The sequence below is a fragment of the Argentina silus genome (genome assembly GCF_951799395.1).
Source record: "Argentina silus genome assembly, chromosome: Y".
NCBI classification, from domain to species: Eukaryota; Metazoa; Chordata; class Actinopteri; order Argentiniformes; family Argentinidae; genus Argentina; species Argentina silus.
Genome location: NC_139654.1, coordinates 4,218,163 through 4,231,525, shown reverse-complemented (window position 1 = coordinate 4,231,525; position 13,363 = coordinate 4,218,163). Strand labels below are relative to the sequence as shown.

The following is a 13,363-nucleotide window of genomic DNA, read 5'->3' as shown; positions in this document are numbered from 1 at the left end:
GTCGTATTGCGGGAGAGTTGCACTTCTTTAATGGCCTTCACGATCTCGGTTTTATTTTTAAAGTCGTCAAAAAGGCTATCCGCTGCCTCGAGAAAGGCTTCCTTCACAATATCGCTGTCTTTGAATGGCTTCTTGTGTTTAGCAAGGACGTGACTGACGCGATAGGAAGCAATAGTTGCGGCCTTACCCTGGGTCTTCGGTTTGGTGAAGATTGACTGCCGTGCTGCAAGCTGTGCTTTCAAATCCCGCACTTTTGTGGCGCGTAAAGGCGTTTTTGCAGGGAAATCCCTCTCGTAGCTCCCGGGTACCGTTTTAAAATGCCGCTCCAGATTCCCTTTCTTTGCCAACGCCACCGTTGCATTGCAGATCAAACAAACAGGCTTTGAATGAGAATAAACACAAAAATAATCTTCCTCCCATTCAGGGTGAAAATGGTAGGTCTTGGCTCGTTTCCCCTCAGACATGTTAAAGTTTAGGAGTGCGTAACCGCTCTGATCGCTAGCTGCTAGCTACTGTTGACAGCTGTCAACTTACTATCATGCATGTCTCGCGCTACAGTAGGTTAAACGTGACCTACTTTTTTTTTTTTTGTGGACGTGTTTAAGAGACTGATAGGGTGCGCAGGCAAGGACTCATGATAGGCTGTAGTGTACATTTAATACAAAATATAACACACACACACACACACACACAAAACAAAACATATCCAACGACGCATAACTACAACAAAACAAAACAGTTTACAGTTACACATAAAAAAATCTTTTTTTTTTTCATTTTTTCCTACACCCCTCGTGATCGACTTGGGATCAGGCCGCGGTCTACCAGTAGACCGCGATCGACTGGTTGGGCACTCCTGCTCTAGAGCAGCGGTCCTCAACCTTTTTTGCACCACGGACCAGTTTCATGCAAGACTATTTTTCCACGGACCGGGGGGGAAAGAATCACGCACATAACAAAACACAATAAAGTGCATATTATATAATTTAATTATTCATTTAATTATTACATTTATAATGTAAAAGTGACTCAACTCACCATAATACAGAATCAGTGGGAGCACTGAGCTTGTTTCCCTGCAACGAGACGGTCCCATCTAGGGGTGATGGGAGACAGTGACACCCGAAGTGTCCTTACCGGCAGGCATGATCAACTCTTCACCAATAGTGAAGGGCTTCTTAGCCTTGGCAATGCGGTTAGCCACTAAGAATGATGCTCTCAGTGCAGACACATTTGATGATGTGGTGGCCTTCAATAATTGCTTCTGTCCTTCGTGTTCATGTTTTTTTCTTTAAAAAAAACACCAAAGACTTGTCTTTTAATGCAGGGTGCTTGGTCTCTACGTGGCGAAGCAGTTTTGAAGGCTTCATGGCCTCGTTGGATAGCCGGTCGCCACATATTATACAGAGCGGGCTTGGGGCATGTCAATCACCTGTTGCGATGAACCCGTAATTTAAGTAGGACTCTTAGGTATTTTCTTTTAAATGCAGCTTTCTTTTTTTTTTGGCAGTCTAGGAGTCTTCTGCTGTCTCATCATAGAGTCTTTCCCCCTTTTCAAAGAATCTCTCCAGCAATGTTTGTTTTTTACTAATTTTTGCTGGGTTAGCTTGTGGGCTTCATTTATCGATGCATGGAAAAAAAACTGCGACTGAGAAGTGTGGAAAAGTGGCACAGATGGAAGTGGTCATTTTTCAAACACCCTGCAGACTGCGATAGTCAATAAAATGGAAATAAAATACAAATTAAAATGTTTTTATTTTTTCTGTGCGGCCCGGTACTAAATGATCCACGGCCGAAACTGGTCCGCGGCCCGGTAATTGGGGACTCCTGCTCTAGATTACTGCAAGGAGACAGAGAACGTCCCAGGGTTCGGGTTAGGGTTGGGGTTATGATTAGGGTTTGGGTCAGGTTCAGGGTCAGGGTTAGAGTTAGAGTTAGGGTTAGAGTTTGGGTCAGGGTCAGGGTTAGAGTTAGGGTTAGAGTTTGGGTCAGGGTTAGGGTTAGGGTCAGGGTTAGAGTTAGAGTTAGAGTTAGGGTTAGAGTCAGGGTCAGGGTCAGGGTCAGGGTTAGAGTTAGAGTTAGAGTTAGGGTTAGGGTTAGGGTTAGGGTTAGAGTCAGGGTCAGGGTTAAGATTCAAGATTCAAGATTCAAAGTGTTTATTATCATATGCACAGTAGAAAACATGTTTCCCTGTACAATGAAATTCTTGCTTTGCTGTCCGCAGAATGCCAACCAATGTAAAATATACAATACTAAAGAATATACAATATATACTAAACAAATGTACAAGACAGCAAAATTTAAGGCATAAAATAAAATAGCAGCAATAATAATAATAAAACAGTGCAAATGTAGCAGTGCAATTATGCAAACTGGAAAATTCAGTTATTTGAGGTAGTAAGGTTATATTAATCTCCTATGGGTTGTTTAGGAGTCTGATGGCAGTGGGAAAGAAGGAGTTCTTCAGTCTGGTGGTCCTGCATTTAACACTTCTGTACCTCCGGCCTGAGGGTAGAAGTGTGAACAGTCCGTGCTGGGGGTGGGTGGGGTCCTTGAGGATGGAGGCGGCTCTCCTGTGGACTCTGCGGTGGTAGATGCTCTGCAGAGAGGGCAGTGGAGTCCTGGTGATTTTCTCAGCGTCTCCTAGGCCTGTCTGCACATTTGGGTTGTCATGACGTTGCTAAGGGAAGTGTTAACACTGGAAAGAAAACGTCCCCTTTGGTTCACACTAATGTTCTATTACACTAATGTTCTATTATACTAACGTTCTATTACACTAATGTTCTATTATACTAATGTTCTATTACACTAATGTTCTATTATACTAACGTTCTATTACACTAATGTTCTATTATACTAATGTTCTATTACACTAATGTTCTATTATACTAACGTTCTATTACACTAATGTTCTATTATACTAATGTTCTATTACACTGTTCTATTAAACTAACGTTCTATTACACTGTTCTATTACACTAATGTTCTATTACACTAATGTTCTATTACACTAATGTTCTATTATACTAACGTTCTATTACACTAATGTTCTATTATACTAATGTTCTATTACACTAATGTTCTATTAAACTAACGTTCTATTACACTAATGTTCTATTACACTAATGTTCTATTATACTAATGTTCTATTAAACTAATGTTCTATTATACTAACGTTCTATTACACTAATGTTCTATTACACTAATGTTCTATTAAACTAACGTTCTATTACACTAATGTTCTATTACACTGATGTTCTATTACACTAATGTTCTATTACACTAATGTTCTATTATACTAATGTTCTATTAAACTAATGTTCTATTATACTAACGTTCTATTACACTAATGTTCTATTACACTAATGTTCTATTAAACTAACGTTCTATTACACTAATGTTCTATTACACTGATGTTCTATTACACTAATGTTCTATTACACTGTTCTATTAAACTAATGTTCTTTTACACTAATGTTCTATTACACTAATGTTCTATTACACTAATGTTCTATTATACTGTTCTATTAAACTAATGTTCTATTACCCCTGGATACGATCTAGTGTGCCTAGAAACGAAACTCACTAACTTACCATGTTGTCAAACATGTTGGCACCGAACAGTCCCATAGAAATACATTCCTAACCCTAACAGTCCCATAGAAATACATTCCTATCCCTAACAGTCCCATAGAAATACATTCCTAACCCTAACAGTCCCATAGAAATACATTCCTATCCCTAACAGTCCCATAGAAATACATTCCTAACCCTAACAGTCCCATAGAAATACATTCCTAACCCTAACAGTCCCATAGAAATACATTCCTATCCCTAACAGTCCCATAGAAATACATTCCTATCCCTAACAGTCCCATAGAAATACATTGGAACATTTAAAAATGCATTTTGTTTTTACGCTGCTGAAACAATCCGGAGTGCCAGATGTGTGAAAGGTTCAACCACTGAAGAGGAAATCTTCTCACATGGTTCTGCTTTCCTCCATTGGCCTCATGTGTTGTGCTGTCGACAGTCGACCAACAGATGGCGCCATGCAGCGTGTTTCTGCTCTCTGTCAGTCGCTGGAAAACTGATGGAACAGATTTAATCCACCATCAACTCCATAAGCATTACATACATGACATCACATTACATACATGTGACTTAGCTACTAACCGTAGCTAAGTCTTTCAACTTAACCAAGGTGTCGTCCGCGCTACGCTAACCAGGCTAACCAAGGCTACACGATGCTACGCTAAGGCTACACTACACTATGCTAGCCTCGACAACACCAGACTATGCTATGCTACGCTACGCTACCCGGGTGGCGTGGACCGGGTAGCCCTTGGCCTTGATGATGCCGCAGCTCTTGACGATGATGGCGTAGCGCAGGACCCAGCGGAGGCGCCACGCCACGCCGACGCCGCGTCACAGCGGTCGCGGTCGGGGTCGCCGTGGGACGCCGTTGCTAACGCCGCGCTCTCACGGAGCGCCTCCTGGAAGCCCGCCGACGTGATGAGCTCTGGAAGACGACAGAGAGACAGACAGGTTAGAGAAAGACAGGTTAGGGGGAGAGAGACAGGTCAAAGACAGACAGACAGCTCAGAGGGAGAGGGGGGAGGGAGAGAGAGAGAGACAGGTTAGAGGGGAGACAGACATGTCAAAGACAGACAGATAGACAGACGGGTCAGAGAGAGAGAGACAGCGCCTCCTGGAAGCCCGCCACCGAGATAAGCTCTGGAAGGAGAGAGAGAGAGAGAGAGAGACATGTAACACTTACCTCGAGTTGTAGATAAGTATGCTATGTTAGGACCAGTGACTAGGCTCGTAGGGAGCAGTAGTAGTTAAAACAGTAATAATAGCAAAATAATAATCAGACACACCACAGACCATCAAGTAAGTTTTAAATGCCGGCTTGTTTATACACATTTGTAGAAAAAGTTAGAAGTAGAAAATTGGTACCATAAGACAGTTTACATTACACATACATACATTGAATACTGAAAACAATTGCATCTAAATGCAAATGGGTCAATAATAAACCTCTTCTTTAAGGAATATCAAGAAAAACAAAGTCTCTCAGTTCAAGAAAATATTTCTAAAGTGAAGTCTCGGTTAAAGTTTCTTTTAAAGTTCTATTTGGTTTCTAATTTCAATAGTTAACTATTTTAAGTTCAATGGCTATCTTACTTTTCCATAAGATTATTCTATCTAAGTATCATTAAGATCTTTTAAATCTTCATTAAATCAATATTTTCACTAGGCCTATTTAGAATCAAGTATCAAGTATTAATCTCCTATTTTAGCAATATAAACCAGTGAGCTACTATGTTTAGCGAGTTCAGAAACAAAATCAAAATCAGTTTGGCATTAGCATGAAACCAGTAGGATAACAATAATACCATCAAACATCAATTAAAACATTCACCATTCAACATTAACATCAAGGCTATGAACGTATAGTGAATAACTATCAAGTATCAAGTTAAATGCTAATCAATCTTTTCAGGCAACAATGCAATTCAATCATAGACCGTATGCAACGGTCAACGAATTCAACCTTGCTAGCAACCAGGCGAAACAGTCCAGCGAATGCCACGTGCGAACTTAGTTTTCATTGAGTCCACGCTTACCGCAAATTAAAGTCCAAACGAATCCTCTTGCAACGAAATAACGAAGGCTTTACACAGTCCTACCGCAAATCCGATGAAAGAGTCCTTGTTCTTCTCCAGAATGTAGATGAATCTTGTGGATGCAACGTGATGATGATCCGATGGTTCTTCTCAAGAATGTAGGAGGCTCGCCAGCGGGAGCGTGGCTCCGGATAAGACACGGTTTTACTCTCTTATATAATGTCTAAATAAACCACAGTCTACCTTTGCAGACAGAATACAACATAAAACACTTTCAAATCAAAGAAAATAAACGTTTTCACTCGGTTTTGCTGTTATTTTGCTCACTGGTTAGTTCCACTAGCTTTCGCTCAACTTGCTTCGTCTCTGACTAGCATTCTCAATGAAAAAGGAAGTTGCAACCAGCCATTCTGATTGGCTGACTAGTTTAAGTGACAAAACTTCCTGTAAAAATCAATATTGAAACGAATTATTTTTAATCCTATTTATTAGACTAAATCATGGACTTTTATTTCTAATGTCAGAATATTTATTCAGAAATATTTTTACTGTTATTTATTCAAGTATCTGTTTATGGCTATTTTAACCTAGGTTACAGACAGGTTAGAGGGAGAGACAGACATGGAAAGAGAGGGAGAGAGAGAGAGAGACAGGTTAGAGGGAGAGACAGACATGGAAAGAGAGGGAGGGAGAGAGAGAGACAGGTCAGAGAGAGACAGACAGCTCAGATGAAGAGGGAGGTTAGGTTAGAGGGGGGACAGACAGGTCAGAGAGAGACAGACAGCTCAGGGACAGAGAGAGAGAAAGAGAGACAGACAGACAGACACCCCCAGACAAATTGATCACAGACAGACAGATCACAGACAGACACCCACCTTTGGGGTCGTTGTGGGTCAGTAGCTGGACCCCCGCCTGCTTGGCATATGCCGTCAGATCGGGGGGCATCACACAACAGGACGCCAGGTTGACCTGGTTGCTGATGGGCTTCAACTTGGATACGGGAGAGAGAGAGACAGGTCAGAGAGACAGACAGGTCAGGGACAGAGAGACAGACAGGCCATCAGATCGGGGGGCATCACAGAACAGGACGCCAGGTTGACCTGGTTACTGGTGGGCTTCACCTTGGATACGGAAGAGAGAGAGACAGGTCAGGGAGAGACAGACAGGTCAGGGACAGAGAGACATACAGGCCATCAGATCGGGGGGCATCACACAACAGGACGCCAGGTTGACCTGATTACTGGTGGTCTTCACCTTGGATACGGGGGAGAGAGAGAGAGAGAGAGAGAGAGACAGGTCAGGGACAGACAGACAGGTCAGGGACAGAGAGAGAGAGACAGACAGACAGACACTGTTAACTGCTTGGTTGGGACAGAGAGAGAGAGACAGGACAGGGACAGAGAGAAAGAGAGAGAGAGAAAGAGAGACAGACAGTTGGCATACGCACTCAGTTTGACCTGGTTACTGGTGGGGTTTCACCTTGGACATGGAGAGAGAGACAGACAGGTCAGGGAGAGACAGATACCCCCAGCACAGGACAGACAGACAGACAGTTCAGAGACAGAGACAGACACCCACCTGGGCCCAGTCGTAGCGCTCCTCCAGGAGGCCCTTGTCCAGGACAGACAGACAGATCAGACAGACAGACACCCACCTGGTCCCAGTCGTACAACTCCTCCAGGAGGCCCTTGTCCAGGACAGACAGACAGGTCAGGGATAGAGCGAGAGAGAGAGAGAGACAGACAGACAGACACACACACCGTCCAGGACAAACAGACAGGCCAGAGAAAGACAGACAGACACCCACCTGGGCCCAGTTGTGCAGCTCCTCCAGGAGGCCCTTGTCCAGGTCCGACGTCCCGATGGCGACCACCTTCCCGGACGCCACCAGCGTTTCCAAGAAAACCCATGCCGGCTGCAGGTCCGAGAGGGTCTGGGGGGCGTGGTCGGCCCCCGGGGGGGGGGGGCGGGCGCCAGGATGACCGAGTCGAGTTGGGAGAGGGCGAGAGTGAGACAGGCTGTTGGGGGGGAGGGAGACAGGTTAGGGAGAGAAAGACAGGTTAGAGGTCCGAGAGGGTCTGGGTGTGGGGGGGGGGGGGGATGTTGTCCTCCTGGTCGACAGGGCGAGGGTGAGACAGGCTGTGGAGGGGAGAGACAAACAGGTAAAGAGAGAGACAGACAGGCAGACAGCCAGCCAGCCAGCCAAACAAACAGACAGACAAGCAGACAGCCAAACAGGCAGACAGACAGACAAACAGGCAGGACTCACCCATGTCGACAGCCTGCCTGATGGACGACTGGTCCGACTCGCACAGGAACAGCTTGACTGCAACGACAACGTTAGCGTGGGTTAGCCTAGGTTAGCCTGTGTTAGCATGTGCTGGTGTCATTTGTTAGCCTGTGTTAACGTGTGGTCGCGTCGTGTGTAATCATGGGCTGGTATCGTTTGTTAGCCCTGGGTTAGCGTGTGTTATCGTGGTGCGTGTGAGCCGGTGATAGCATGCACTAGCATTTATTAGCATGTGTTATCGTGGTGTGTGTTAGCGTGCGTGAGCCTGTCTTAGCCTGCGTTAACCTGTCTTACCCTGCCTTAGCGTAGCGTTAGCCTGCGTTAGCTTGTCGTAGCGTACCAGACACCTTCAGCTCCTCCCTCTCCTCCGGTGTGATGGTGGCCTCGGCCGCCTGGGGGGTGGAGCAGTCCAGGACGTCAGACTCCTGGAGAGACAGACAGGTTAGAGACAGACAGGTTAGAGAAAGACAGGTGAGAGAGAGACAGGTAAACAGAGAGACAGGTTAGAGAGAGAGAGACAGACAGGTCAGAGAGAGAGAGACAGACAAGCATGATGGTGGCCTCGGCCGCATGGGGGGTGGAGCAGTCCAGGACGTCAGACTCCTGGAGAGACAGACAGGTCAGAGAGAGAGACACAGGTAAACAGACAGACAGGTTAGAGAGAGAGAGACAAGTTAGAGACAGACAGACAGAGAGACAGACAGGCGTGATGGCCTCGGCCACGTGGGGGGTGGAACAGTCTAGGACGTCAGACTCCTGGAGAGACAGACAGGTCTGAGAGACAGACAGGTTCAGGACAGACAGATTACAGAAAGACAGCCAGGCGTGCCTGGGAGGGGGGAGCAGTCCAGGTTAGAGACAGACCAGACTAGTCGAACTAGAGAGAGGGAGAGAAAGAGAGAGAGATTAGCTGACCTCAGCAGAACCTCCCTCCCTCCCTGTTCAACCCTCCCCCCCAAACCTGCCTCCCCCCCGTCTCCCTGCCTGTGTGTGTGTCTGTGTGAGTGTGTCTGTGTATGTCTGTGTGAGTGTGTGTATGTCTGTGTGAGTGTGTGTGTGTGTGTCTGTGTGTATGTGAGTGTGTGTGTGTCTTCCTCTCTCTCTCCCTGTCTCAGGAGCACCCACCCACACACACACACACACACACACACACACACACACACACACACGTTGTCACTTGACTCACTAAACATTGACGCCTCTGGGCATGTGTGTGTGTCTGTGTGTGTCTGTGTGAGTGAGTGTGTGTGTGAGTGTGTGTGTGTGTGTGTCTGTGTGTTGTGATGGCCCAGCCGGTGAGCAGTGCCCCACAGAGACACCTGGTGGCCACAAGGGGGAGGCAAAGGCAGCCATGGGGTGTCGTGCTGGATGGGAGGTACTATCCCAGTTCTATGTCCTGGAGACTCCGCCACCAATCAGATGACTCAGCTCACCGCTCACAGGTGCGCTGAGTCAGCTCGGCGATCCTGAGGCCTTTTAAACTCCCCAGGACAAGCTGAAGACAGACTGGCTGGAGGAACGAGTCGAGACCAGACACCTGCTAAGCCAGTCTCATAAGCCAAACGGGAGAGAAAGCCTGGAAGACGGAGAGGAACCCCCCAACCGACCGGAGGAAGAGGTCAGTGAAAGGGACCCGATATCCCACTAACTTTGGCCTGTCTCTCTTTCTCTCTCTCTGACGACAAGAAGAACCCGGCGGAGCGCCGTAGCGCCAACCGCCAACCCGGTGAAGATTTGAGTTGCCTTTCGCCTCTCCCTTTTCCCCGCACCTTAGAAATAAAACCCTACGTTGATTTCACCGCAACCCCTGTTTCCGCCTGTTTCTATTCTCATTGGTTGACCCGCTGTTGCGCCTGTCGACCAGGCTCCCACAGTGTGTCTGTGTGAGTGAGTGTGTGTGTCTGTGTGAGTGTGTCTGTCTGTCTATCTGTGTGTGTGTGTGTGTGTGTGTCTCCCTCTCTCTCTCTCACACACACACGTTGTCACTTGACTCACTAAACATTGACGCCTCTGGGCGCGCGTGTGTGTGGGTGTGCGTGTGTGTGTGTGTGTGGAGCATCCAGAGAGAGACGAAGGAAAGGAGGGAGGGAAGGAAGGAAGGAAGGAAGGAAGGAAGGAAGAGAGGGATGAGTCTCACCTTCTCCTTCGCCGACAGTAAGGAAAGAAGAGAGGAAACAGGAAAGGAGGGAAGGGAAGGAGGGAGGGAAGGAGAGAGAGAGAGAGAGACAGGAGGGAGGGAGGGAGGGAGGGGAGAAGGAGGGGAGAAGGAGGGAGAGAGAGAGACAGGAGGGAGGGAGGGAGAGAAGGGGGGAGGGAAGGAGAGAGAGAGAGAGACAGGAGGGAGGGAGAGAAGGAAAGAAGGAGGGAGGGAGGGAGGGAGAGAGACAGGAGGGAGGGAAGGAGGGAGGGAGAGAGACAGGAGGGAGGGAGAGACAGGAGGGAAGGAAGTAAGGAAGACAAGAAAGGAGGGAAGGAAGAGAGAGACAGGAAAGGAGGGAGGGAGGGAGGGAGAGAAGAGAGGGATGAGTCTCACCTTCTCCCCGGCCGACGGCGTCTCAGAGGACCAGTCACTCAGCGTGGCGCGGATACAGTCCTGGAGCTACGGCAACAACAGACAGACAGGTCAGATGGAGAGACAGACAGGTCAGAGACAAACAGACAGACAGACAGACAGGTCAGAGACTGACAGACAGACAGACAGACAGAGGGACAGACAGGTCAGACAGTGTGAGTGTGTGTGTGTGTATGTCTGTGTGAGTGTGTGTGTGTGTGTGTGTGTGTATGTCTGTGTGAGTGTGTGTGTGTCTCTGTGTGTGTGTGTGTGTGTGTGTGTGTGTGTGTGTGTGTGTGTGTGTGTATGTGAGTGTGTATGTGTCTCCCTCTCTCTCTCCCTGTCTCAGGAGCACCCACACACACACACACACACACGTTGTCACTTGACTCACTAAACATTGACGCGTGTGTGTGTGTGTGTGTGTGTCTGTGTGTGTGTGTGTGTGTGTGTGTGTGTGTGTGTGTCTCCCTCTCTCTCACACACACACACATTGTCACTTGACTCACTAAACATTGACGCCTCTGGGCGCGCGTGTGTGTGGGTGTGCGTGTGTGTGTGTGTGGAGCATCCAGAGAGAGACGAAGTAAAGGAAGAGAGGGATGAGTCTCACCTTCTCCTCCGCCGACAGTAAGGAAAGAAGACAGGAAACAGGAAAGGAGGGAAGGGAATGAGGGAGAGAAGGAGAGAGAGAGAGAGACAGGAGGGAGGGAAGGAGGGAGAGAGGGAGAGAGACAGGAGGGAGGGAGGGAGAGACAGGAGGGAAGGAAGGAAGGAAGACAGGAAAGGAGGGAAAGAAGAGAGAGACAGGAGGAAAGGAGGGAGGGAAGGAGGGAGAGAGAGAGAGACAGGAAAGGAGGGAGGGAGAGAAGAGAGGGATGAGTCTCACCTTCTCCCCGGCCGACGGCGTCTCGGAGGACCAGTCACTCAGCGTGGCGCGGATACAGTCCTGGAGCTACGGCAACAACAGACAGACAGGTCAGATGGAGAGACAGACAGGTCAGAGAGAAACAGACAGACAGACAGATAGACAGACAGATAAGACAGAGGGACAGACAGGTCAGAGACAGCATGGCGCGGATACAATCCTGGAGCTGGAGGGCAACAAAAGACATACAGGTCAGACAGACAGACAGAGAGAGACAGGTCAGATAGAGAGACAGACAGGTCAGAGACAGCGTGGCGCGGATATAATCCTGGAGCTGAACGGCAACAACAGGTCAGACAGACAGACAGAAAATGACAATAAAACGACATATTTAGTATTTATTTAATCACATTCATAATACACACACACACACACGGTCAGTTCGTTAGAGCCAGTTAGCATTCGCCTTTAGCACCTCGTCAACACTGCGCTCTGTAGGTAAATTCGTTAGCCCCGTTAGCATTAGCCTTTAGCACCCCGTCAACACTGCACTCGGTAGGTAAATTCGTTAGCTTCGTTAGCCCCGTTAGCATTAGCCTCTAGCCTCCCGACCCCCCCCCCGCCCTTCTTACCTCCTCACTCGGGGACGACGGACACTTCTTCTTCAGCCGGCTCCGGTTGACGAGGTTCCCGGTGTGGAGGTTGAGCGTCGTGGCCCGGGTCAGAAACGAGGTCCGGGTACCGGTACCAGAGGAGGAGCCGGAGGAGACGGTCCCAGAGCCGCCGGAGGAGACGGTCCCAGAGCCGCCGGAGGAGACGGTCCCAGAGCCGCCGGAGGAGACGGTCCCAGAGCCGCCGGAGGAGCCGGTCCCAGAGCCGCCGAAGGAGCCGGTAGAGGAGACGGTACCACCGGGGGAGATGGTCCCAGAGGACCCGCTACGAGTACCAGAGGAGCCGCCGGTGTCGGTGGTTTCCATGGTGTCTGTCTCCCGTTCTCTCGTAAAGAAGAAGTAAATGTCGTAAAGATATAATAATAATAATAAAAATATATCGTAAAATGAGGGAGGGGTGGGGTTGTCTAGCAACGAGGAACAGTTGGTGGGTTTGAGGGAATGTCGTAAAGGAAAAGAAAATGTCGGAAAGGGACGGGATATGGTGGGTTACCTAGCAACGAGGGGGTGGGGAGAGTGTGTGTGTGGTTTGAAGGACTGTCGTAAAAATATTTTTTCAAAACAAATACGAACGGTGGAGGGAAAGGGGATGGGTTGCCTAGCAACGAGGGGGTGGGTTTGAGGGAAGGTCGAGTAATGATGACACGACGCGTTTCCACACACACACACACACACACGGTCAGTTCGTTAGAGCCAGTTAGCATTAGCCTTTAGCACCCCGTCAACACTGCACTCGGTAGGTAAATTGGTTAGCTTCGTTAGTTAGCCCCGTTATCATTAGCCTCAGAGCCGGTAGAGGAGACGGTACCACCGGGGGAGACGGTCCCAGAGGACCCGCTACGAGTACCAGAGGAGCCGCCGGTGTCGGTGGTGGTGGTGGTTTCCATGGTGTCTGTCTCCCCTTCTCTCGTAAAGAAGAAGTAAATGTCGTAAAGATATAATAATAATAATAATAATAATAATAATAATAATAATAATAATAATAATAATAATAGTAAATGTCGTAAAATAAGGGAGGTTGGTGTGTTTGAGGGAATGTCGTAAAGGAAAAGAAAATGTCGGAAAGGGACGGGATATGGTGGGTTACCTAGCAACGAGGGGGTGGGGAGATTGTGTGGTTTGAAGGAGTTTCATAAAACATTTTTTTCTAAAAAATGTCGTAAAATACGAACGGTGGAGGGAAAAGGGGGGGGGTTGCCTAGCAACGAGGAGGTGGGTTTGAAGAGCCTAACTACATGGTTCTACTAGCCCTAGGGTTAGGGTCAGGGTTAAGGGTTAGGGTTAAAGTTAACTCATCCCCTAGGGTTAGGGTTAGGGTCAGGGTTTAGGGTTAGGGTCAGGGTTAGAGTT

General features: G+C 47.9%; 1 protein-coding gene and 1 pseudogene across 2 annotated transcripts in view; both read right to left on the bottom strand.

Moving 5' to 3' along the window:
• The window catches only part of LOC310823733 (uncharacterized protein), a 566,003-nt gene that overhangs the window by 30,250 nt on the left and 522,390 nt on the right, over positions 1 to 13,363 (bottom strand). The gene's annotated exons all lie outside the window — the stretch shown is intronic.
• LOC310823614 (glutamate--cysteine ligase regulatory subunit-like) lies at positions 1,051 to 12,094 on the bottom strand (annotated as a pseudogene). The gene is made up of 7 exons: positions 11,975 to 12,094; positions 10,457 to 10,522; positions 8,271 to 8,345; positions 7,903 to 7,951; positions 7,441 to 7,651; positions 6,509 to 6,623; positions 1,051 to 1,076 (listed from the first exon to the last, which is right to left on the bottom strand). The product of its transcript is annotated as a glutamate--cysteine ligase regulatory subunit-like (transcript).